The 18,444-nt window shown below is 41.3% G+C and overlaps 2 long non-coding RNA genes across 7 annotated transcripts; both read left to right on the top strand.

Annotated features, from left to right (window-relative positions):
• The first annotated feature begins 4,766 nt into the window (after window positions 1-4,766).
• On the top strand, window positions 4,767-7,795 carry LOC307018589. Its single transcript, XR_013802457.1, has 3 exons — window positions 4,767-4,826; window positions 6,641-6,720; window positions 7,254-7,795. It is a non-coding gene; the product is annotated as an uncharacterized lncRNA (long non-coding RNA).
• Window positions 7,796-11,610: 3,815 nt separating this feature from the next.
• Window positions 11,611-16,531, top strand: LOC307018586. Of its 6 annotated transcripts, XR_013802450.1 has the most exons (5): window positions 11,611-12,355; window positions 12,723-12,829; window positions 13,220-13,280; window positions 15,129-15,252; window positions 15,432-16,531. It is a non-coding gene; the product is annotated as an uncharacterized lncRNA (long non-coding RNA). The 6 variants fall into 6 exon arrangements; XR_013802451.1 differs by having other exon boundaries at window positions 11,650-12,355; window positions 12,723-13,280; XR_013802452.1 differs by lacking the exon at window positions 11,611-12,355 and having other exon boundaries at window positions 12,479-12,829; window positions 13,225-13,280.
• The last annotated feature ends 1,913 nt before the right edge of the window (window positions 16,532-18,444 follow it).

The following is an 18,444-nucleotide window of genomic DNA, read 5'->3' as shown; positions in this document are numbered from 1 at the left end:
CACGAAATGTGGATAATAATTGACCATCCCAAGGTAAGATCTTATCCTCTTCTGAGACGGTGTCTTGCCATCCAGCTCCACGAGGTCTGCACTCGTCATGTTCGCGATGCTCTCCACCTTAGATGGATCAGTTGAAACACCATTCTCACAAACGATATGGCCGAGAAACTTCACTGTTCTCCGCAGGAAGAAGCACTTCTTGGGGGATAGCTTCAAGTTGTGACCGCGTAGCCTGCTAAACACCATCTCCAGGCGATGTAGAGCTGTCTCCTCATCAGGTGCAAACACCAGCAAATCATCCAAGTAGCACAGCAAGCTCAGATAATTCTGGTCACCAAAGATACTGGTCATCATGCGCATGAAGCTGCCAGGACTGTTGCATAGACCTTGTGGCAACCGGTTGCACTCGAACAGGCCCATTGGCGTTGTAAAGGCTGAGTACTTCTTGTCATTCTCGTGAAGGGGCATGTTGTAAAAACCAGAGGTCAAATCCATCGTACTGAACAGACAGTTGCCTCCCAATGCTGCCAAACAATCCCCTTGGTGGGGAAGAGGGTGGGCATCCTTCAGCGTCCTCTTGTTCAACCACCGAAAATCTGTGCAGATGCAGAGATCCCCATTTGTCTTCCAAACTAGCACCAAAGGGGAAGCATATTCACTGGTTGATTTCCGGATTATCTCTTTCTCCTCCATCTCATTCAACACTTGGCATAGTTTTTGGTACTACTGACCAGGGGGCACTCTCTTGTATGGGAGCCTGAACGGTCTGTTGTCTGACAGGTGAATGCGGTGAACGAAAGCCTTCGCCTCACCACAGTCCAGATTATGACGTGAAAATGTGTCCTCATACTGTAGAACAAGGTAAGCCATCTTTCCAACACAATCCGCCGACACTTCACACGAGTCAATGTCAACATTACTGAGCCCAATCGACTTCAGTCGATCTTTGGCTGAATCTGTATGAGCAGCAGGCACACTTTTCTGCATGTGACAGGACAGGTGATTATCCGAGCTCTCAGCAACATCCATGTCTTCGAGTGCAACACAGGAGAATAAATCAGCCAACTTAGCATTACGCCTCAGCAGAATAGACTTGGTTGTTGTGTTGACAAGCTTCAGTGGAAACCATCTATCTCCCCAAAGCGCGGTAACAAGCCTTGCAACCATGATGCCTCTGGGAATAGAGCGGGACGATGTCGGCTCTGTCATGAAAGTACTGCCAGGTGAAATGACTGTGTTTTTGGGTAGTTTTCCCCATATGAGATACTCACGACCAGGTTCAAGACAAGTGGCTGAGTTACATCTGACTGTACCAACCTTGAAGGGAACCTCCTCTCCTTTCAAGGAGTCCAAGCCTGACAGCATGGACAGGAAACGTTCAGTCTCTGGGTCAAAAGTTGGACAAGGACCAGACACAGTCTTCCAATAGGACTCACACAGCTTAGATTGACGCAGAATGTGTTTTATGACATTTGTTCCTAATATCAACTCATCGTGCTGCCCTGGGACTACAAGTGTGGGAACCAGAATTTTACAGCCATACACTTCCATTTCCACATCAAACGCACATTTAGGCTTCACACGTAGTCCGCCACATCCAATGAGAACCACATCTACATCAATGCGTTTTTGGTCAGTTATTACTCCAGCTTCTCTCAGTCTCACTTCAGCATTTTCATAATGCTGCAGGCCATCGAACCACTATCCAACATGCCACCAATCACAGTGTCATTCATCATAACAGGTGTGTAGAAAAGACTGTCACTATTACCAACCCTGTGGATATTCTGATAGACAACAACAGAGCCATCACAAGAGTCTTTTACTGAATTGTAAACAATCTCAGCATCTGACATATCATCAGTGTGGGAGCTAGTGACACGACCTGTACTTCCTCCCTCAGAATACAGGTCCGCTAGTTTCCCTGAGACTGGGAGCCTTTTGTGGGGTGAAAACCAAACTAAAACGGGTCAACAAGGTACCCAAATTAACACTCAACAACACACATCACTTCCATCAACCCAAACATCCGGTCCATCACACAAAACTGCAATGATTTGTAACACCTCTCCCAGCACAGCTTACCCTCCGCAGCACTCACTTCAATGTGAGGGGAAAGGGGAAATGACATACAGGAAATAGAAAAAGATGTGCAACGGGAAATTGTTTCCACCAGAAACATAACTCAAAAACATCAAAAGTAAACAATCTTATAAAAATAAAATTCACAACCCATTATAAATCGTAATTTATAACTATATTTATGTCTACACATTTTTAACTCCGTTACACATTGTCTCTCCACCACTTCGAAAACAATACAGTTTTTGCCAAGAATGTGAGGCTTATTGACAGGGCGAGGTATAAATATACTGTTGGTACTTGTCAATGTCTCTAGGTATGTACATGTAGGGATGGGTATCGTTAAGGTTTTAACAGTACTACTACTTTTATCGATACCGCTTATCGGTCCGGTCTTTTAACGGTACTTTTAGAGAAAAAAAACAAGGTAAACTAACTAAACAAATTGTTAACAAAACTAACATTGCTTTTTATTTAAATTAAATACATAATATTTCACATCAAAAGAAACAACAACGTTTTAACAAATCGTATTAAATAATGTGATGACAGAACTGTAAACAGAATAGCTGAAACTTTAACAAAATAAATAACTCAGTTAGATCTAATCATTAACCCATGTATAATTGAGTTAACTCCGTGTGTTGCTAGCAAACATAACACCTGACGTGGAAACGTTACTCGTGGATGGGGCTACAGAGCTACTAGAAAGACAGTCGAACCCAGTGCATTTCTCCGTCTGAATGTGGTGCACTTTTGCTAAATGTTTAGACAAATTGCTCGTGTTACCGCCCTTACATGCTAAACTCTTATTGCTCTGTTGGTAACGAGCATCGAGACGGGTAAAGTTTAACCACACTTCGGAGCGCGTTCTCTCCGCCATCTCCTCCGTGTGTGTGTGTGTGTGTGTGTGTGTGTGTGTGTGTGTGTGTGTGTGTGTGTGTGTGTGTGTGTGTGTGTGTGTGTGTGTGTGTGTGTGTGTGTGTGTGTGTGTGTGTGTGTGTGTGTGTGTGTGTGTGTGTGTGTGTGTGTGTGTGTGTGTGTGTGTGTGTGTTGCTTGTAGCAGCTGCGTAAACTGCCCCGCCCCCTCGCAAGCAGGCGGGGGGGGAGAGATCGAAAATACAAAAAAAATCATAGATGCATTTTGCAGTCTTTTTGCGTATTAGAAACGGAGTTGGCGACAATAAAACTGCAATATAATGTTTGTGTAGCAATAATACACATGACATATATTTTGTAGATGTCTCCAGTAGGCTACCGATAAAAAGACCGCTAACGTCGGAGATTAACGGTACCACGGTCTTTAATAATTCAGCCCCGGGGCCCGTTTAATACCGGGGCTCGGTACCCATCCCCGGTGGCGGCCGGCCCATAGGGGCGCTAGGGGCGCCGCCCCACCTCTTCCCACATTACAAATTAAAATTAATATATTATATATATATTTTTTTTTTAATATTTTTTTTTTATTTTAATTTTTAATGAACAAGGTAAATATTATATAATTGGTATCAGTAAAATGTATAATCTACAATAAAATCTTGTTTAAAATGGTGTTACGATGTCTAAAGTTACTGATAAGTCACATGTTTCCTGCCTGACCTTGCCCGTGTATCATTACCCTCTCTCGTCTGGGCGCTAAGAGAGGAGCCCTCAACCAGTGCAGCAGCAGCCACTAGCAGCTGACTGTTGTTATCTGTAAGCTATGGCTCCGAAACAGAATTTCCTTGCTCCTCGGTCCTCGGTCTCACCGGAAGTTGATTTGTCTGCGCCATCTTGAGTACCGTCCCATGGCTCTTATTTCTGCCGGAGGACCGAGGATTGAGGAGCGAGGAGCGATAATGGAGGAGCGATAATGGAGGAACCACCAGTCTATCCTCCGATGAAATCCTCAGCCAGTCGCCCCGCCCCCTTACTGTGTATCGCTCACTGATTGGACGATGCAGTGCATGCACTGATCTCATGCTTCTTGTTCTTGACATGAGAGCAGTACCCCAGCGGAGTGAAGAAAATAAATGAAACTCACGAGAGTCACTCCTCAGTTTAAACTGTGTTTTGTTTCAATTCATGTATCCTTTAGTTACAAATATGTGATATATCTGAACAACAAAGTGGTAAAAAATAATTGTATTCATTTATTGGAAACATTTTCATGATTGCTTTTTTCGTTTTATATTTTCATTTACTGTCATTTCCATTCAGTCACTCATTAAGTGCTATTAAAATGTTAATGTGTTACATATCCACACAAACAAACAAAGTGTGCAATCCACTTTTACACTTGTATAACATATCCACGTAACTGTGAACCAAATTTACACTTGTATAAAATATCCACGTAACTGTGAACCAAATTTGAAGTCACAGAAGAAAAAAAAAAGTTTTGTAGCTTGTAGAAAAAAAAAGAGTTTTGTGATGAAATATTCACTTGCAGAAAAATACATATTTTTTAATATATTTTCCATTACAACTGCAACTTGGTTATTACAACCTCTCAAATCAGTCATTACAACTTGACGAATCTGCTCTGTGGCAGTATAAATCGACGAATCTGCGGTCTTGACTTTTGCCATACTTCTTGCGATAATTGGTCGCAAAAGTAATTTTCACCTGTAGATCAGCTGTAGATGTGGGGGGAGGGAGGGGGGTTGGAGCGAAGGGGCGGAGCTATCAGAACGACGAGGCTTGACTGCGGGGCTAACGGTTCGTGTCGCTACCCGTCCGCTGACATGGCGCGTCAATCAACGGTAAGTTTTGCCCATTACTTGCCCAGTACTACTTTGAATATTATTATTGTGATTGAGGATTAAATCCGCTTTGAAGACCACCGTTTTATATTGTGCAGTTTAGCGGCAAAATAACGTCAGTTAGCCAGCTAACGCTAGCTTTGTTGAGTTTATGCTAGCTAAACAAGTAGTGGTTGTAGTCTACTCTACAGCAGTAATTAATATATTATAGCCTACTGCTTTGGCTCTAACGGTGGTGTTTTTAAAGCCTTTGTAAATTTTCCATGCTATTTTCTATTTAGCTAACGTCGAAGTAGTGTATGTGAAATCAACCTCACAATAAGATGTGTGTATATTACAATTATTAATGTCATATTTCAAGATGATTACTTAGATATTACAATATGGTTGGTTGAGCTGGAGTTCATTATTGAGCTTACTCGTTTACGTCAGTCATATCTGAAGAACAAACCCAAACCTTGTTGTTTTTATTAATTGCATTACCAAATGGCTATCAAATAAACAGTAAGCATTGGTAACACAACTTCCAAAGTTACAGTAAAATAAAAAGGACCCTGACTCGGACAATACACAATCTAACATGTTCAACAGAAGATAATTATTTATATTGTTTGTACACATGGTACTTTACATATATATATATATTAGGGCCGGGACTCGATTAAAAAAATTAATCTAATTAATTACAGGCTTTGTAATTAATTAATCGCAATTAATCGCATTTTTAATCACATATAAATATTTGACCTGAGAATAGTGAGAAGCAATTTTTTTCACATGGATTTTAGTATACCATTGAATAATGACTGAATATTTTATTTGTTTATTTCTTTCAAGGTGGTACTTAACCAAGACCAACAGAAAAGTGCAATTTTTGCCATAAAGTGTAGCAATAGCATATTTAGGAATATAGTACATTTCAGAGATGCAGGTAGCCTATAGGTAGGTAGACCTTCTGTAAACTATAACACTTTGTTTTTTAAGTAAAACACAATACTTTCAAGTACATTCAGAACATTGGAAACCCTGACTATTAGAAAACATCTCTTTGTTGCTTCAGAGGCCATAACAGACTTTGTTGATTTACCAACAGTTGATTTAAAAAATCTAATACATTTCAGTCCAACTCTCTCAATAACCTTGGCCAAAACAATAAACAGTTCAACATAAAGTGCCAGTTGCACCAACAACATAATAAATAGTTCAACATAAAGTGTGTACCATTTAAAATAAAATAAAAAAGTGCCAGTGATTGACCTCAATCCCTCCTATTCTTCCAATATCCTGATGAAAAATAAAATCTCCCTGTTGCATAGGCCACTGTTTGATCAACGCGAATTGGGTGTGGGTCCTTGTACTCCGAGTCGGGCTAACGTCCACGCTAGCTTCCACGCTAGCTGCTATAGGTTTTGCATTGAGGTGATACTTGAGGCTTGATGTGCTGCGGTGATATGCAAATTCCTTTTTGCATAATTTGCAAACAACCTTGCTCTCATCGACGCTTCCATCCGTCCGTTTTTTAAAACAAAATGTCCCATCCATGGGGCCAACCAAAGCGGTCTCATCAGCTTCTTCGTTCACGTTTGACTATTGTTCACTGTGGTTTGTTGTTGTCTGAAGTCATGAACGTTAGTTGGTGCTCCAGTATAATCGGTACCCCTGAAACTCATCCAGTGAGAAACGTTCCGCGGTACAAAAATAAGTGCGATTAAAATGCGTTAATTTTTTTAACGCGTTAATTTTTGTGTAATTAATTAATCTTAATTAACGCGTTAAAGTCCCGGCCCTAATATATATATGTCCGTTTGTTTAAGGTGTCCAGGTGATGCAGACAGGCTGGACCAGAGAGTGAGAGACAGAACTGGACTCCTCACAGCAGTGAACTTCAGCACAGGTACAAATACAATTTTTTCATACTGTACTAAGAATCAAGAAAGATATTGGTTTACATAAATGAAGTATTGACTTTAATACACTGATATACATTCCATTAAATAATACTAAATCACCTACATCAGTGAAGTTGAGGGTTTTTTCCATGCAAAAAGTTACATTTAGATGTTAACAAGCAATATGATTTTGTCAACTTTCTAATTTAATGTATTGAAGGCAAAGATATTTAACACATAGTGAGAACTGCTACTATTTATCTCTCAATATTGTCTGTAAAAACGTGGTAAAAGTTATTCTTTCAGTGAGACAACAGAGCAAGCTTCTACAGTTGCACTACGTTTTGTAACAGTTAAATATTACTTTGATAATAAAATATATTTCAATGTTGATGAATTTCATACTGTTTATTCATAATCTGATTACAATTAAAAAATAATTATATCAACAGCCCCTAAACACACAAACACACCGCTTTCATAAATAACACACTTGTTCTGCAATAATATGTTTTATGTTTCCTGTCATTTTTGTTAGGAAAGGACATGCCTGAAAGACATCTCCTCTTTCTCTGAGGGTCAAGAAGAACATCCAAGAGGAAAATTAAAAGCTGATTTTATGAGATTTTAAGACCAGTACAGGACATTTACTAAGAAACTACTTCTGCACACCGAATATTTTTGTAGTCTATCAGGACCATCATTTGTTTGTGACGCTGCCTACACCTCAGAGAAGGGGTGGTTATAGTCAGGCTTATAAAGTGTGGCGAAAAACATAGTCAGCTGATGGGATGCATCTATTTCCACATCTACACTCCATCAGCTGATTATTTCTATTTTCCTCACTTTATGAGCTTCACATCACCTGTGCCTTGTACCGCAGAGTTTGCAACATCACAAATAAATGGGGCCAATCTTCAATCAGATGTGAATGTGTAATCTAACATTTTCAGTAAGAATAATGGACGAAAGGAGTACAAATACAAATACAATTTATTGAAATGTGAACCAAAAGTTAATCAAAAATGTTTTAAATAAAAAGCACATATGGACAGAAGGTGTAAAGCCTATTACATGTATAAGTAAACACATTTAGTCAAATAACGTGACAGACTAGGCCTGTGCAGTTGGTATCAGCTTTGCCCAGCATGGGCTCCTCCATCAGGCCTGGACCTCCTTGCTGATGAAAGACCCTCAGTCCTCTCCAAACCAACAGACAGGACGTCCATCACACAGGTTTCTCCCTGAAGTCTCTGCAGCTCTATGGATACCACGCTGTCTCAATCCGTCCACACTGAATATGAGGGGAAAAAATAATAAGCAAATAATAAATGCTTTAGACAATAAGAAATATAAAGTTGACAGTTGAGTTGCTCAGTTTTTTTAGATTGTCAATACTATTACTGTATAACTAATATATCAGGTTAAGAGGAACATTCAAATAAAGATTGGTCTTTAAATACATGTTGTCTCTTGAATTGTTTGTCTAAACTAAAGTCAAGGATCTAGAACTGGTACTTAGTTTTAATGGTACAGTCTGGTTATTAGGCTGTTTGGAGGAGGCCTCACAGGTAAGAGTACTAACTAGCTACCATCACATGTACCTTAGCTTGACTTAAATGTATTAAACGTATAATTAAGTGATGGCAAAATATAAATAACTAATGTCATGCAAACATATTAATATTTGCTTGATTCCAGAGTTGAATTTAGCACAATTGCATACAAACGTCAAGGGATTTTAAGATTCTGAAGTCTTCGTTCTAAATAGAAAATAGCATGGATAATTTACAAAGGCTTTAAAAACACAGCAGGAGCCCAAGACAATTATAAAACGTGTCATTATTTCAGTACAGTTCAATTGGTTTTATTTTCATAAACAGTTATCAACCGTTAGTGCCTCAGCAGTAGGCTATAATATATGAATTACTGCTGTAGACTACAACCACTACTTGTTTAGCTAGCATAAACTCAGCTAGCGTTAGCTGGCTAACTGACGTTATTTTGCCGCTAAACTGCCCGATATAAAACGGTGGTCTTCAAAGCGGATTTAATCCTCAATAACAATAATAATATTCAAAGTAATACTGGGCAAGTAATGGGCAAAATGTACCGTTGATTGGCGCGCCATCTCAGCGGACTGGTAGCGACACAACCGTTGCCCCGCAGTCAAGCCTCGTCGTTCTGATAGCCCCGTCCCTTCGCTCCAACCCCCATCCCTCCCCCCACATCTACAGCTGATCTACAGGTGAAAATTACTTTTGCGACACATTTATCGCAAGAAGTGTAGCAATTCGTCGATTTATACTGCCACAGAGCAGATTCGTCAAGTTGCAATGACTGATTTGAGAGGTTGTAATAACCAAGTTGCAGTTGTAATGGAAAATATATTTTAAAAATATGTATTTTTCTGCAAGTGAACATTTCAAAACTAAGTTCATTTTTTTTCTACAAGCTACAAAACTTTCTTTTTTCTTCTGTGACTTCAAATTTGGTTCACAGTTACGTGGATATTTTATACAAGTGTACATTTGGTTCACAGTTACGTGGATATGTTATACAAGTGTAAATGTATGCACACAAGCTCAGATTCTTTTTCGGCAAGTGCTCACATCATAAGACATTCATTTACCGCGATATCGCGATATTCGATATATCGTTACATCCCTATATCCATAAATTCATTTTGTGCTCAAAGTGCACCAGATTGATGCAACTTCACCATTTAAAAAAAAATCTTCCCGGGGTTGAATGTCCCCGGACCCCCTAGAGCAGGGGTGCCCAGTACGTCGATCGCGATCGACCGGTCGATCGCAAGGGTAGTGTGGGTAGATTGCATGGCATTGAAAAAAAGAAAAATTCAAAGTTAGCCTGTCATCCATCCTACTATGGCATTTGCCACTTGATTGACGTACAGGTAAGCCAGTCTGAGTTGTAGGTAGATCACTTGGGCGGGGTCATTTTAAAAGTAGCTCCCAAGCTGAAAAAGTGTGGGCACCCCTGCCCTAGAGGATGTGAGGTCCACCCCCAAATAAAACAGGTTAAAATAATTAAATTGCATACATGTTATTCTAGTAAATACTGGAAACGGGTCCCACAGACCCAAACAGTACTGAAGGTTAAAGCTAAGCATATAATAATGTTGAAATGTGCTACATATATACACTGCAAAAAAAAAGAGGAGTAAAAGTAGCTCACGTCTTGTTTTTGAAAGTAGCTCTCAACCGGAAAAAGGTTCCCCACCCCTGCATTAGTCGGCTTCTTCTTCTTCTTCTTCTTCTTCTTCTTCTTCTTCTTCTTCTTCTTCTTCTTCTTCTTCTTCTTCTTCTTATACATTTGTTCCTGCTCAAGATTAGATTCAACTTTATTGTTATTGCACAAATTACAAGTGAGACAACGAAATGCAGTTTAGCTTCTAACCAGGAGTGCAAAAAGTTGTAAAGTGAAAAGTAATGTACAAAATCTACAGAATAAAATATAGAATGAATTGAATGATGAATAGATAGATTTCAACGTTTCATGCAGAGGCGCGGGAAGGTATTTTGAGTGGGGGTGCTGAGGTGCTGGACTCCAGTGAACACTATTACGGGCACTATAGAGCACGCACAAAAGCACTCCCCACACGGAAACACAGAGCACACCCGCGACTGTTACAATGAAGGCTCGATAATCAGCTCACGGCATATAGGCAGGGGTAAAGTGCTATTTTTTACGAGTGGGGAGCGGGTCCCACCTCCTCTAGGGGGGTCCGGGGGGATGGTCCCCTGGGAAGATTTTTTTTAAATATTGAAGTTAAAAGCATCAATCTGGTTCACTTTGAGAGCAACATTAAGAGATCTATGGATACATCTCTCAACACCCAGGTGAAACACAACTGTAAGCAGATGTTCTTTTTCTTTATGGATCTTTTACAAATCACTCCCCTTTCAAACTGTATTCTTGTTTTACTGCCATATAGTATTTCATAACTATTTTTCCTTTATTCTCTTATTTTTTTATAACTAGAATGATCATATGAAGGTGTGCTGCGGAAATAATCTTTTGAATAATTTGTGACCAAACCGTTTGAAACCCACTGAGATAACTTAGACTAAAGTTAATTATCTAAACACTCAGAGAGTCCTTTAGCTCACCTGAGCCTCTCAGTCTGAGAGGAGATGACTCTCCTCCAGCTTGTTGTGGAACAAATAGCTCCTTATGTCCGTTAGTACAGCTAGCTAACCAGATGCTAACAACACGGTCCCTGCTGCTGGCACCGGTCCCTCTCTCTCTCTCTCCCTCTCTCACACACTAAATGCGCTATTTCCGCACACACACACACACACACACACACACACACACACACACACACACACACACACACACACACACACACACACACACACACACACACACACACACACACACACACACACACACACACACACACACACACACACACACACACACACACACACACACACACACACAGAGAGCCGAGCTTGAATGACACAAGCACACTTTTATTTCCATGCAACTCTCTGATTGGTCTGGTGTCTTGCCTCTGTTGCATTCACTGAACACGGGAAATTACAGTCCTGCCGTCCTCTCTAGTGTCATGATGAGGTTGACGTAAAGCACTGTTAATGTATTATATTATTGAGGTAGAATTGTCCGGGGCTACAGAAAAAATATTCGGGGCAGGCCAAAATATTATTTTACCAACAATGTGGAATTTATTGGCTACATATTACACAGATTATACACAGCGGGAGCAGCAATAACCGTCAAATAATAATTCAGACAGGGGAGCTCCGCACCCCCTGCCTGCCGCTAGGGGGTGCTGCAGCGCCCTCAGCCCCCCCCCCCCCCCCCCCTTCCCGCGCCCATGGTCTTAAGTAGGCGAGCCTCCAGAGCATGTCGGACAAGATGACTAACCATCATGCAATGCACTAGCAAGACGGCGATCGCAATTGCGCAGGTCTGCGTCGGTCTCGCTCATCTCAAACAAGCCTATGTATACCTAGGCCCTCTGACCCCCACCCCTTAAAATAAATAAGAATGATTACGTCACAGCGTATACTTCAGCGGAATATCAAAACAACGGCCGGGGTGCGAAACACATCAATGAAAGCGACCCTCTACCAAACAAAACAACACCTGTAAATAACTCAATTTGTGTTCTTTGAAATTGAAAAGGATATTGCATTGTGTTTGTTACTTTCGTTGCAGTTGTATGGCTTAAGTGTAATTTGGCATGCTTTTATTTTGAAGGCGAGTTTACGCTGTTGACAGGAAGTTGTTGTTGCTATGGAAACAAGAAAAGCTTCACAGCGTGCGGAACTTGTCGTAAAGTCCACGATAATAGCCACTTTCACACCAAGTACTTTGCCGTACTTAGTGTGCCGGTACTTAGTGCGCCGGCACTTAGTACCCCAGGGCACTAAGTACCAGTCGCGTTCACACCAGAGTACTTTTCCCTGAGGGAAGATTACTCAAATGAGCCGCTGACGTCACTTCGTCTTCTTCTGCTTTGGGTTTACTGGCAGGCCGCAAACAACTTCACGGCGTATACTGCCACCCAAAGTCCCCGGCCGGAAGTCCCCGGAGTTGGGGACTGGCTTCAGTAGAAGCCCACACACACACTACCGGCCCACATTTGTAAGTGTTCCGGCCACTCCCTTTTTTTTTTTTTTGCTTACCTAAATCCTATCGGCCCACAGGTGTTCCGGCCCAGCCCAGCCCAGCCCAGCCCAGTGGGGTGTGGCCCACTGGGCTGGGCTGGGCCGTTTTGATAGGCTACCTTTGTTCTATCTATCAGTTTCAATTTCACACATCAGGCCCGTAGCAGCTGTGACTGCGCAGTGAACGATCAGGAGTGAGTGACTGAAAGACCTAGCTGGCAGTTGCTTACAGATGGATAAGCAAGCTCCAAAGCGTAAAGGCGCTTTTGTATAGTTTGTATCAGCGCCGTATAGACTGAGAGTTACGTCATCTCCGTTCACTCCAATGGACCACTTTTTTACAGCAATGGCGGATCGTGGAGCCTCTCAATCGTTCCCCGGAAGTTAGCGCCAAGGCTAGCAGAGCTGTAGAGTTGCAGCATAATAGACCGTTCGTGACGGACTTTTAAAGGTAAGAAGAAGTTTAAAGATTTATATTGCGGATATTATCAGTACATCTGATTCAAATTAACATGTGTATTAAAGGATGTCAGTGGATTATCCCTAAATTAGTAGATTTAGGGAACGTTTACAGATAACAGATAAAGCTAGGATTCCGGATCAAGTTAGCAACACACGTTGAACAGCCTTTTAATTGTAAATTCCGTTCTCCTAATGTCATTTCGTCCAACGTTGTTGAATTAGAGAAGAGGGGCTTCTAAACGGGATTGTATGCGGGGGTGGAGGGAGTTAAATATTAGATCAATATAACTTTGGTGTGTGTAAGAGTGAGTGTTTTTAGCAGAGCCATATTGTGTCCTTGTGATTATGTTGATTATTACCTGTCTGTATAATGTTGCAGCTCAGCTGATTTTGGATTGATGGCAAAGGGAGAGGGACTTAAGTGAGAGTGAAAACACAAGGTAAGTTTAATACTACTTTTTTATATAAGTAAGCATACTAAACATGTATTCTATCACTGTATTATATAAGTAATCTTGTTAGTAACTGTTGGAGATTTGGAGGATGTTGAAAACCAACCTCGTCTCCGCGTGTCGTTTGCTAAGCTGGGTGAATTCGTAAAAAAGGAAGGGATTAAGAAACACCAGAATACGTTAAACAATAATCCGGCTTTAATGATACAAGGTAACAATACAAATACATCACCCAATCTCCTAATCACGAAGCACTCTGCAGAGTACTCCGGGCTCAGGTTCTACCCCCCGTGTGAGACAGGTCTCAGGAACGGCCGGTGAAAAACAAGAGCGTGAACCAAAGGAAAACACAGTCTTTCATACTAAAACACAGGAGGAGGAGGTGTACGTGCTTTCCCCCAGAGGTCATCTTATTGGCAGAGACCAACACATGGCCTGTCGCACCCAATCAGTGCGACACAGCAGCTTGTAGCCAGCACACACACATCTCCTTTATGGCCCTTTGTCCCTGAGTCCATCTTCCCGCCTCCTGACTGCCACACACAAGTTAAAAGTATGTTTTAAGATATAGTTGTTATAGTTGGCTAAATATACGTAATACATGTTAATTACTTTCATATCAATAACAACGAGGAACACATTACCTATGCTCTTAAGCAGTATTAGAGATGCTTTTCAAATAGTCAAACTTCACACAGGCTTACCTATGGAGAACACACTCATTTGTCCTATAGCCCCTCCATTTGTTTGAGCTATTGTTCACATCTTTACTTCAAATAAAAGGTTTCACATTGTATATTTCCAGCTTCCTTTACACATACTGTTATTATTAATACAAAATAACCAACCACACACCTCTATTGAAAACAAGTCGATTCCCCTGACAATTGATATGCTGAAACTCCTCGGAATGCGCTACCCTCCTCCAACTCTCTCGTCCCTGTCATAAAAACTGCTTCCATTTCATATAGAGTAATAAAAGATGTTTAAGCTAATTTCTCCACAATGTTTGTAGCCATTTAGTACCCACACATGAAAGAATAAGAACAGAGGTATAGTTGACCAGTAATCATGTAGCATTTATATTTACTTCAATGAAAACACATACACATCTGCTACAAGATTGTGTCACGCACACCCTTTTTTTACGAGGGAAACATTCCAGAGCCTTGGCCTTATTCCCAAATAAGGGTGTCCCCTTCTCACCTCTCTCTCTATACACAAGGACTTCACCTCAATATATTGGGGGAGGAAAAAGATACTTTGTCCCTTCAAATTTAACACACATGAATATATATAAGGTGACATTAAAATGAATATACCAGATTTAACTTTCCTGCCATAACACGCTACTTTAATCCTTCAAATAATTCAAATAATCCTTCATAACTTACTGTATGGCAGGTGGAGGGGCAGTGATGTTACAGGTGGAGGAGCAAAACTGCAAGACTGCAAACTCACAAGACAGAGAAATCAAAGTTTGTTCTCTAGAGAAGAGGTTGATTTCACTTCATTTATTTCATATTTTCTAAAGATGTGGAAATGGCACAAAAAAAAACTTGAGTGCTGCAACCAAGACAACTGTAACAACATGAGTAGAGAGCCACCAAGGTTTTTCAAGTCCCTCTCTTACTCCATTTTGCCAACCCAAACTTCCAGGTACATGACGGGATACCTTGCTTGTTTTTGTTGTTTGCGCTCCTTTAGCTGGGTGCTGGCAGGTGGAGGGCAGTGATGTTGGCAGGTGGAGGGGCAGTGATGTTACGGGTGGAGGGGCATTGATGTTAGCTGTTACACACCAGGCTCAAACTTAACACATTGCATCCTTCTTTGCAGTGTCCTTATTCCTGGAAGGGGAATCTGCAATTCCTGCAGAGTTTTGTAACCCGTTGGTCCGCACGCAAAGCGAATTTTTAAAGCCTTCTTAATTGTATCATTGCTCCATTTCATCCCCTTTGTGGTGAGTCTGCCTAATGCCTTAAGTTGGTCTTTTTAAAACGTTTTCTTATATTTGTTGTCCCTACTTTTCATTGTTTTCGTGAGAGCTGCATTTTCCTTCCTGATTTTTCTTAGTGCAGACTTTGCTTTTTTGGTGATTCCTTCTTGGCTCTTTAATTTTCTCTTTAATTTTTTTAATAGATCTGTTTGACTGGCTGCTGGTTCCCTCTTATGCTGACTGGCTGCTGGTTCCCTCGTACGCTGACTGGCTGCTGGTTCCCTCGTATGCTGACTGGCTGCTGGGTCCCTCGTATGCTGACTGGCTGCTGGTTCCCTCGTATGCTGACTGGCTGCTGGTTCCCTCGTATGCCGACTGGCTGCTGGCTGAGTGGGTGGTGTCCGCCCTCCCTGTCTCTCCTCACTAGCCATGTCCTCTCTTTCTTCACCCTCACTTTCCTTTCTCTCAGTCTCGTCATCCCTTCTTCCCTCAATCTTTGAGACTAATGTAAGTAGAAGACATGGCACTGTAGATTTTCGAACATTTAAAATATTATACCACTTAAAAATAAGAAATATGACTTTTGTTACTAAGAGTTCATACTTATTATACCTGTGTCACCTTTCACACTATAGCTGTGATCATGAGCTATGGGCTTTGTAGATACAGGTCCCGGGGTGAATCGTGGTGCAGGGGCCCTTCTCTTTTTGACCACAGGGCGATGCACGAAGATGGTGGGTATAGCCTCTGCTCTCAGCCTAGTCTTGCCCTTTTTTGTCTTGACAAACTGGTCTGCATCAAAATGTGCCTGCGGAGTGACTTGAGGTTACTTCACACACAGAACAACTCAGTTTTGTCTGCCCACATACATATTCCATAGTGGTTGAATACACAGTATTAGGAAACACTTTATACTTACTGGACATGTTATACTCATTACATACTGTATATCAAATATGACCAAGAATGTGAGACAACTTTATAGAAATTCATATCACATCTGTTACTGATGCCATTTGTCATACTTTGTTAAACTCACAAATAATAAAGTTCCATAACTTCAGTTGGGAACAAAGACCACACCTTATCTCCCCAAGGCAATTTCCCATCCAATAGGTGTGCTATATAGGTGTGTATAACCCTTTCTCCTGTCTGTTACTCCCTCTTTCAGCACAAGAACCAGAGGGGGATTCAATGGAGCCTGAATACCTGCATTGAGACCCTCACCCTGCACCCTGAGTCTCAACTCTGTGTTTTTCAAGCCTTTCCCTGTTTTTTTGTATTAAACAAAACATTAAGCTTTCCCAATGGTGTGGTTCACACTAATCCTAATATTATCACTTAATATTAGTAAATTCTATTTTATTTTTTAAAACATATTGATGTAAATACATACACATATCGATTTGTTGTATAAATATTGCAAATCAAAACCTTTATTCACTAATAATTACCAAAAATCGTAGTTCTATCTCCTGTTATCAATGCATTCACATTGCCCGCCGTGAACTTCCGGGGAACAATCCTCGTCTGCATGAACCACGTGACGATAACCGTTTTTGGACTTCCGCTGTCGTAACTCTTCTATCTATATGGCGCTGGTTTGTATATACAGTATTGTAGCGAGCCCTGGGTTCAGAGGGAGGGGCTTGCATAGGCGAGGGGGTTGGCAGGGAAACAGGGTTCAGGGGGAGTGGCTGTACGGCTGTACCCGTAGGATAGAAAAGGGGGAAGTGACATCTGACTCATAGGTCGCGCGGCTGTGGAGAAGAACGTGTTGCCCACATTCTGTTACTGAGTTTAGGCTAGTTAGCTAGCAGGTTTATTGTTTTGGGTGCAGTCACTTTTGCCTCCACTTGCTGTTCAAATAAATGTTGAAAGAAAAAGTAAATCTGTTTACAGTTCTGTTTTATATGGGTGTTGAAGAAGAAGAATTGGGAGGGATGAAACCCTCTTTAATGGTCACACATGCAGAGCACACAGCACACACAGTGAAATGTGTTCTCTAATTTTAACCCCATCCTAGTGTAACCGGCTGTGTCTGACTCTGCGTTGTGTTGTGTAGAAAGACGACGACCCAGACGTGTAGCTTCATTCAGGATGTACATGTATTTTCACTCCTGACGAAACAGCGACAGAAAGAAAACATTTCTCCAGTCAGTACTCTCTTTAACGTGCCCCTCTCCCACAGAGATCAGTATCAAAAGGGCATAACGTAAAAAGTAACACAACATACCTGACGAAACAGCGACAGAAAGAAAACATTTCTCCAGTCAGTACTCTCTTTAACGTGCCCCTATACAAATTAAACAACACAGAAATACATTGTGAACACCCGTGAGACACTACAACAAAAATAAGTAATAAAAAGTAACTTAAATTGCATAAAGTCGACACTAAAACACGGAAATTGCTTCTGGCTGAAGAGCCGCCTACCTCTCCCACAGAGATCAGTATCAAAAGGGGAGAACGATGCATGAACCCCGCGAAAAAAAGGGGAACAGTGTCACATACATAAGGAACGTAGGGGTACACGCTAAAATTATAGTTCCACATACTGATGTGAGTCCTACTGCGTCAGGTATTAACACAAGATGAAACAAGAATAAACACAGATTTTGTGTAATTATATAGACATATTTACATAATATATTATATACAAATGAGACATAACTGTCCCTGTTACACTCACCCCGCTAGAATTATGCAAAATTCTGGGTCGCAAAACAATCCACATATAAACACACTGGCCATTACAACAAGCAACAAAACCATATGAAACAGCAATAAGAGCTTCCTACCTAAAGGATAAGAGAATGAGGGACTCGCTTGGGCCCAGCAAGAACCCACAGTACTCTACAGACAAGGTGAGGTGCAGTTTACACCCCACACCCTGGCCAAACGATGTGGATGAGCGAAAAATAAAAAAAGGCTCAATACAGCAGTATATCACCAGAGCACAAATAATGGCTAACACGCCACATTTCACACATTAATAACAGCACGCGGCCTTATCTCAACCCTCAAGAAGGGACTCAAGTTGTGCCATGGACTCAATGAAGCGGCGCACAGGTCTAATGACTCTGCCGAATCGTGAGGTAACCTGGCCATCTACATGTGATGCTTGACGCTTATTGGCAGGGGGCCGTTGTGGCAGAGGAGCTGGGAAAGCCATTGGGGTCTCTACAGCAGTTGCAGGGTCACTAGAAACGGGGG

The sequence above is a fragment of the Notothenia rossii genome (assembly GCF_949606895.1).
Source record: "Notothenia rossii genome assembly, chromosome: 9".
Lineage (NCBI taxonomy): Eukaryota > Metazoa > Chordata > Actinopteri > Perciformes > Nototheniidae > Notothenia > Notothenia rossii.
The sequence above is the reverse complement of the archived record's forward strand: the minus strand, read 5'-3'. Positions and strand labels throughout refer to the sequence as shown.